The 7,004-nt window shown below is 38.0% G+C and overlaps 1 long non-coding RNA gene across 2 annotated transcripts in view; it reads right to left on the reverse strand.

The window, feature by feature from the left end:
- LOC111730367 overlaps window positions 1-4,197 on the reverse strand; it is a 324,528-nt gene extending 320,331 nt beyond the window's left edge. For both annotated transcript variants that reach the window (XR_002776650.1, XR_002776649.1), the window contains exon 1: window positions 3,866-4,197. This is a non-coding gene — a long non-coding RNA (uncharacterized LOC111730367). The remainder of the gene's footprint in view (window positions 1-3,865) is intronic.
- Between the last annotated feature and the right edge of the window lie 2,807 nt (window positions 4,198-7,004).

Below are 7,004 nucleotides of genomic sequence, written 5' to 3' on the forward strand. Positions count from 1 at the left end.
AGAGACATCTTAGTGGTCAAACTAGTCATTTTATAATATTTGCACTTTTATCATTTTTACTCCCAAACTATGTACTTCACATTCAGTGAAGCATAATTCTACTTTCAATCATATATTTGTCCAACTCTATGAGCCAAACCATGAATTTAAGGGCATGAACACATCTAAAGAAAACACCACTATTTTTAGCCATCTGTGTGCCCTTCAAAGACAACACATCTAGAGAAATAGAGTAGCACTGGTCTGGACAAGAATTCAAGTCAGGCTCTGAAACTCCCACAGAAGTCAGTGATTCTATCTGCCTTTGGTACCGTAGCTGAAGAATAAGGCATTTGCTTTAACCTAAAGAACAGAATACCTGCACCACAAGTACTTATTTCAGAATTCAGTCAAGAATTGACTATCACTCTGCACTTGCCAAAAGCCTATTAAGGCAAAGTGTATTTGAAGGAGATTCTATTGAACATGTTAATTATCTAAGTTCTAAACCTTAACTCACTTAAAGTTATTAGAAAAAAAAGAATCCCTCAACTATCTCACTCTCCCTTGCACAAATGACCCAATGCTACAGTCTAACATTTTGCTTTTGTACAAGAAACCAGTTTACAATATATGCCTTTCACAAAACTCTACTATGAATATGCTGTTGCCTGTGGTATTCAATAGCTATTATATAAGGAGCTTCATAGTCTACACAATAAATTCCTTTCGTATTGTACAAAATAAGATGAGAAACGTAAGATTGTGTTTGTATTTTTCATTCCTCTCTAGAGCTCATTCTGTTAAAATAGGAGTTTTCCTAGGGTTAGGCCCTAACTCCCTTTTCTGAGACTTCGCCTAGTTCCCAATGTCAATTGTCTAAGTCAATGGCCCCAACTTCCCCAACCACAACCAGCTCCGACTCTAGGACTACCAATGTCCAACAGAACTTTCTGTGATGATGATAATGTTCTAATGTGTGGTGTCCAACGTGGCAATTACTAGTCCCACGGGACTATGGAGCACATAATTTAAATTTAAATATGATGGCTAGTGGCTACCATATTAAATAGCGCAGCTCTAGACTTCCACTTGTAGCTACTTGTGGAGAGACTTGATCCCGTGCCCATCAGAACTCCAAGAATAATATGCCCAACTAAAGATGTTCAGTTTCTGCCCCAAAAAGCTTCTCTCCTTCATTTGCTTTCTCCTATTAATTATATCACCCTTCTCTTGTTCATCCAAACTATTGGGAGTAAAGATATTTTCAATGCCCCCATTTTCCCCACATCCAGTTTGCCTACTATACTGACTACACAGTCACCCTTCTGATCAAGGCAGATAAATTCATTTAAGAAACTAATTAATACTTTAGAATAAATGTGCACAGCAACAAACTAATGTGTTTTAATTGGTATTTTAATTATACCATTCCATCCTAGAAACATTAGCCAGTATTCAATATTGCATCAGTATAAGATGAATTATATGGTCTGTATTGAACAGAGAGGGGAATCCAAAGGAGAAATCTGTGATATGTAGGAAGGGGGAAAGATGTCAAGGTTAGGCAGTAAAAACAACATGAGTTAAGTTATTTAACTCAAGAAAAACTACAGATCAGTTGAGGTGAGAGGAGCAGAGGGAGAATGAGGAAGAGGAAAGGAAGGAAAAGAGAGACAGCAGATAGAATTCTTTTAATTTGTAAGATGAGAAAGGTCTTACTGAGAGTTTAACAAAGTAAAGTTAAGGTCTCAGTGAAGATTGAAACTCTGCCAGGCCACTCCTGACTGCTCTGGGTAGTGACTTGCATCTTACAGTAACTACTTTATAACAAGAAAAAATAGATAAATGGTAGAGGAGAAATTACACTTGGTCTAGAGTAACATTGTCTAATAGAAATATAGTGCAAGCCACGTGTAGTTTTATATTTTTTGATAGACTCATTTAAAAACTAAAAATTAGAGAAATTTATTTTTTAATGTATATAATGTAATCCAATATATCTAAAATATGATTTCCGCATGTAATCAATATTTTTTAAAGTTTTTATAAGATAATTTACCATTTCATAGTAAGCCTTTGAAATCTGGTCTGTTTTACACTTAAAATGCATCTCAGTTTGGGCACTAAATTTTCATTGGAAATACTTAATATGTATTCAAATTTCATAAAATTAGCAGTCAAAAAAATAGATTCACATAGGTACCATGTTGTCCAAATATTCATAAAATATTTCCAAAACTGAATTATCAGTTTTAAATTAAAATCAAATAAAATTTAAAATTTCTTTCCTTGGTCACACTAAACACATTTCAAGTGTCCAATAGCCACACATAGCTAGTGGCTTCTGTATGGGGCAGAACAAGCCTAGAGCTTGCACCACTTTAAGAAAGTTGTGCTGTAGACAAAGACTGCATGATAAAAGAGAATTGAGCAAAACAAGAGTTAATTTGAGAATACACACTTGAGAGACTTCTGGGTATTACAAACCTATTTTTTCTCACCACTGACTCTTTCCAGGCCAACGGAAGTGATAAATCATGTGGTTACAGATCCATGGTGTCTCACTGCTCTCCACCCACTGGCCTCACTGAAGGGAACAATGGCCTGGGAAATAGAAGCAGCTCCTCTCTTGCAAACTGTTCTACCCCGTGGGTGGGGGATAATGGGAGCAGAGCAAGGAGACAGGAAACTGAAGCAGATGCACATCCTTGAGCTGTGAGTCCAAAAAGTTGTTTGTTTGTTTGTTGCATTTAAGCATCATATTGCTATCCAATTAGAAGAAATACATTAGAAGAAATGTCATATCAACATCAATAATCTTTGCAGATTTTAAGATTCATACTAACTGAAAATAGCAGCCTGTTAGCTACCAAAGGAATGGAATTTTTGTCTGTTTTAATCACTGCTGTATTTTTAGAACCTAGAACGTAGGCTCCTAACAGGAGATTAACAATTATTTATTTAGCAAACAAATTAACAAAGAGCTCAATAGCTTCTCACATAATAGCAAAATACCAGAGTCATGTTCTGAATCTTCTGTTCATTCACTTTTCTCAATAAATATTTTTAAGTATTTACTATGTCAATCACTGTTATACACTGTGCATTATTATGCAGAAATAATAAACACAAAAAGGACTGAAGGAAAAAGAGGAATATCTTTATGAAATACTTTCACAATAAAAAAAAATTGTTTTCACATCATTTAAAAGATCTACTTGACTAATAGTGGCTTTACTTTCCTCGATATTGTATCAAACGTTAAATTGCAATTTAATCAGAAGCCACAGGATGCCAACTAACTCTTAAAACCGTACATAAGCTCCATCAACAGAGATAAACATTCCCCCTTCCAAAAAAATAGTACTACGGATTTGACTCTATCTGGTTTCATTTGCCATGCCCTAATTAGGCATCTCATTTAAATTCTCTTTCCAAGTTCATTTGGGAGTTTTCCTATCATCCCGTGCTTAGCCAAAGTGATTTTTTTTCTATTTTGAAGATTTCAGACCATACTAATCACGGACACACTTCCAAAACGTATAAGAATTAGAGAAAGAAGTGGACTGCTTACTTCTCGCCTGTGACCCAGGGCTCGCATTAATTGGCTGTAGCCAGGGTCCTCAGTAGTCTCAGAGCCCCGTGATCACCGATTAGCAATGGCAAGGGCATCCAGTAGCACGCGGGGGAATGGGTCTTCTGGCAAAAAAATCAGGGATGCCTGTAATTTAGAATGAGTCAAGTGCTGCCAGCATTTTTGAAAAAGATGGTGTCTGACTACACTATGAAGCCTGTCCCAAAGGAAGCCAAGTCTGTGCACACAATGCCAGGATCTTGAAAACCAGCCTCACTCTCACCATCTGCATAGCCTTTTCTTACCTACCTTTAGTGTATTCTGTTCTTCAATGCTCCCCTTTCGTTTCCTCCATCAATTACTGTGCCAGAGTTGACAAACCTCCAGTTGAGGCTTGGATGATTTTCAGATGGCTATTCATATTAAGAGGATGCTAAACTGCAGACAGGAAAAGAGTTGGAACAATCAGAGAGAGGTAGCTGAGGAGCCAGGATTTGATATGTGGATGAACCCAAGGTGAGCGGGGCTAGCTCTGTCCTGCTTCCTCCTCGTTCATGCCCGGGAACTGAAGAAGAAAGGAAGCACAAGAATGATAGCCATTCATGGGAGAGATTGGTTGGGTGTCCACTGGTCTGTCCTGATGTAATCGGCAGCGTGTGTGCGCATACACACACGCACATTGAAATATTGAGGACAGCCAGCACTCTTGGCCTCTCCAAGTCAATCATTTCCAGTCAGTGTTTCCAGGATAAGTCTATTTCAGGAAAACCAAAAAACAATAAAATCTTCAGTCATTAGAGCATGTGTCCAGTTTTGGGATTGGAATTAATGGTCATTATGTTACCTGAAACTCTCTGGGTCCCAGAATGTTGTCCTTGTAAACCTCATTATTACCTGAGGCCATCATTAGACTAAAAATTGTTGACAATAAAAGACAAGTTAAAACTGGACTCCCCTGGAGAAAAATCCCATTTAATCATGGAGCTCCACAGATTATTCCTTCATAAGCAATTTTCTGGGCAGGGCAGGCAAAACAAGGCAACAGCTGAACAGGTGAGCAATACATGCTTGATTCATCAACTATCCACCTGGGTAAATATACATATCAGTTGTAATTTGCATCAAGTCTCCCTTTGGATCTCAGAGTAGTGCCTTTCATGTACTATATTTACTGTGAGGCTCACAAGTCTGACATTCCCACTGAGTTATATAGGCTTTATATTATATTAATTTAAAAGTCTGCCTTTCTAGGTTGTCCAAATTTCTTAAAGTCAGTGAGCCTATCGAGGCTGAGTTATTTTGGTTGAGTACTTTTGTGAAATCAGTGTTTTAATTTGCACTAATACTTTTCCTCGTGGTTAAACATCTGGACAGCTCTAAGAAGACTGCAAATATCCACAGGTTCTTCTTCTTCAGGCTCTTTGTGAACTGAACAGTTTCAGATGGCCCAGCATAGGCATTCAATACTTGTGTAGGTGAAACAGACACAAAGGCACAAGAACCCCTTACTCCAATGGGAGGAACTCCGCATCTTATTTTACAAACCACATCCCACCAAGCTGGAAGAATTACAGTCTTCCGAGGAACCAGGATTAAAATTCACCTTGGTAGCCATACTTATTGAATTGGTCATGAAAAGTGCAATGGGTTTAGCTGTCATGAATCTGACAAGATTCTATGCAAATTCAAATATTCTCTCAGTGCTGTACATGTCAGCTGTGCTCTCCTATATTCAGTTTGGCAAGCTTCTATTCTCTGCAGAAATTCCTCTAGGTGTGCCAGCATCTATCTTGCATATTACATTTCTTCTTCAGGTCTTATGGCTATAAATAAAGAGGTGGTTATATTGTTATTCTATAGCTTTTTTCTTAAAAGGAACCCAAGGCTCTGAATAAACACGTAGCCTGGATGGGGGGAAAAAAAGGAATAAATTACTCTTTGAAGAGGAACATTAATTCTTTCAACTTTCTTATGTGTCATTTTACAAATTATCCATTTCAAGGCACTAAATGGTTCTCCAGTGGCCAGGCTGAATTAACAGCCCTGTAAGTAGCAACCTTGTACTAATGACATTTGTTATATATTGCCAATCCTTCATAATTTTGAGAAAAAGAAGCAGACAAAGCCAATCCTACAAAGATACAGACTAAAAGCTCACCTACTCATTGGTCTCAGCAGCCGAATCAGTGACTCACCCCTCCTACCTGAAATAAAATCCAATACAATCATCCAACAAGTATGTATTTATTGAAGACCCTGCATGTGCCAGGTTTATCTTCTCCACAGGTCACTGGGAAATACTACATAACCAGAGAGGGTGGGCAGAGTTTTAGCTTTCTTCTTTTCATACTTTAATTGACAGGAGAGCTTGAACCTAAAGAGCGGATTATGGCGTAAGTAGAAAGGAGCTAACATTACTAAATGCCTCCAAAAAGTCTCATTTATTTGTTACAACAATCGGGAAATAAATTAATTATGTTTATAATTTTATAATTAGCAAAACTTTGACTCTGAGAGGTTAAATATAACCTGCCTAAAACATGCACAGCTAGTATAGGGCACAATCTAAATTTAACTTATATCTGTCTCACTTTTGAGCAAGGTTGAGCCTTATTTGCTTACAAGCTACATATGAATTAATAATAGGCTACAGATGCTAAACAAAATAATGTGATTTTTGGCTTCAGTGATTAAAAGCTTAGTGTTCAGATCAAGGAAGTAGAGTTCTCAGATCATGGGACATTTCAGCCCTTTTATTCTGAAACTCAGCAGAACATATCCAGAATATAAAGTTAGTTCTAAACATCAAATTTTTATAGGATTTTGATACTCAGAAATGTACAGAAAATGGTAACAAAGAATTAAGGGAGTTAGAAACCATGTCATAGACAAACTATTGAGAAAACGGCCTGGAAGACAAAAATGCTAAAAGGGATTACACAATAGCTGCCTGCAAGTACTTGAACCGCTGTGTTCAAAAAAAAAAAAAAAAAGATGACCTTCCTCACAATCCCCATCCTTGAAAGCCTGGAGGATTGCAAATAAATTAGGTTACAATGTAGGTATGAATTGTTGAGGACCTAGACAAATGATCAGGTGAATACATATAAGATGCGCCATCAAGAATTTATGACTGAGCAGAGGAGGGGTACTCACTGAGAATTCCAGTGTTTTGAGTCCAAAAGCGACAGCCTGGAAATAGAGTCACTGGCCATACCAACATGTCCACAGCCACTTGACTCTGCAGGGATTTCTGACAAAAGCAGTGCGTTAAAGCAGAGCTCCGTTCCAAATGCAGTGGTGGACTGACCTAGGGCTTAACACTGAGTTCGTGAAAGGACCCTGCAGCGCTTTGCCCCTGGCTGTTCCCTGTTCCAGGGATGTTCACGCCCTAGACCTCTGCATGGCTCACAGCTCTACCTCCTTCAGGCCTCTGCTTTAACACCGC

The sequence above is a fragment of the Pteropus vampyrus genome, unplaced genomic scaffold (assembly GCF_000151845.1).
Source record: "Pteropus vampyrus isolate Shadow unplaced genomic scaffold, Pvam_2.0 Scaffold310, whole genome shotgun sequence".
NCBI classification, from domain to species: domain Eukaryota; kingdom Metazoa; phylum Chordata; class Mammalia; order Chiroptera; family Pteropodidae; genus Pteropus; species Pteropus vampyrus.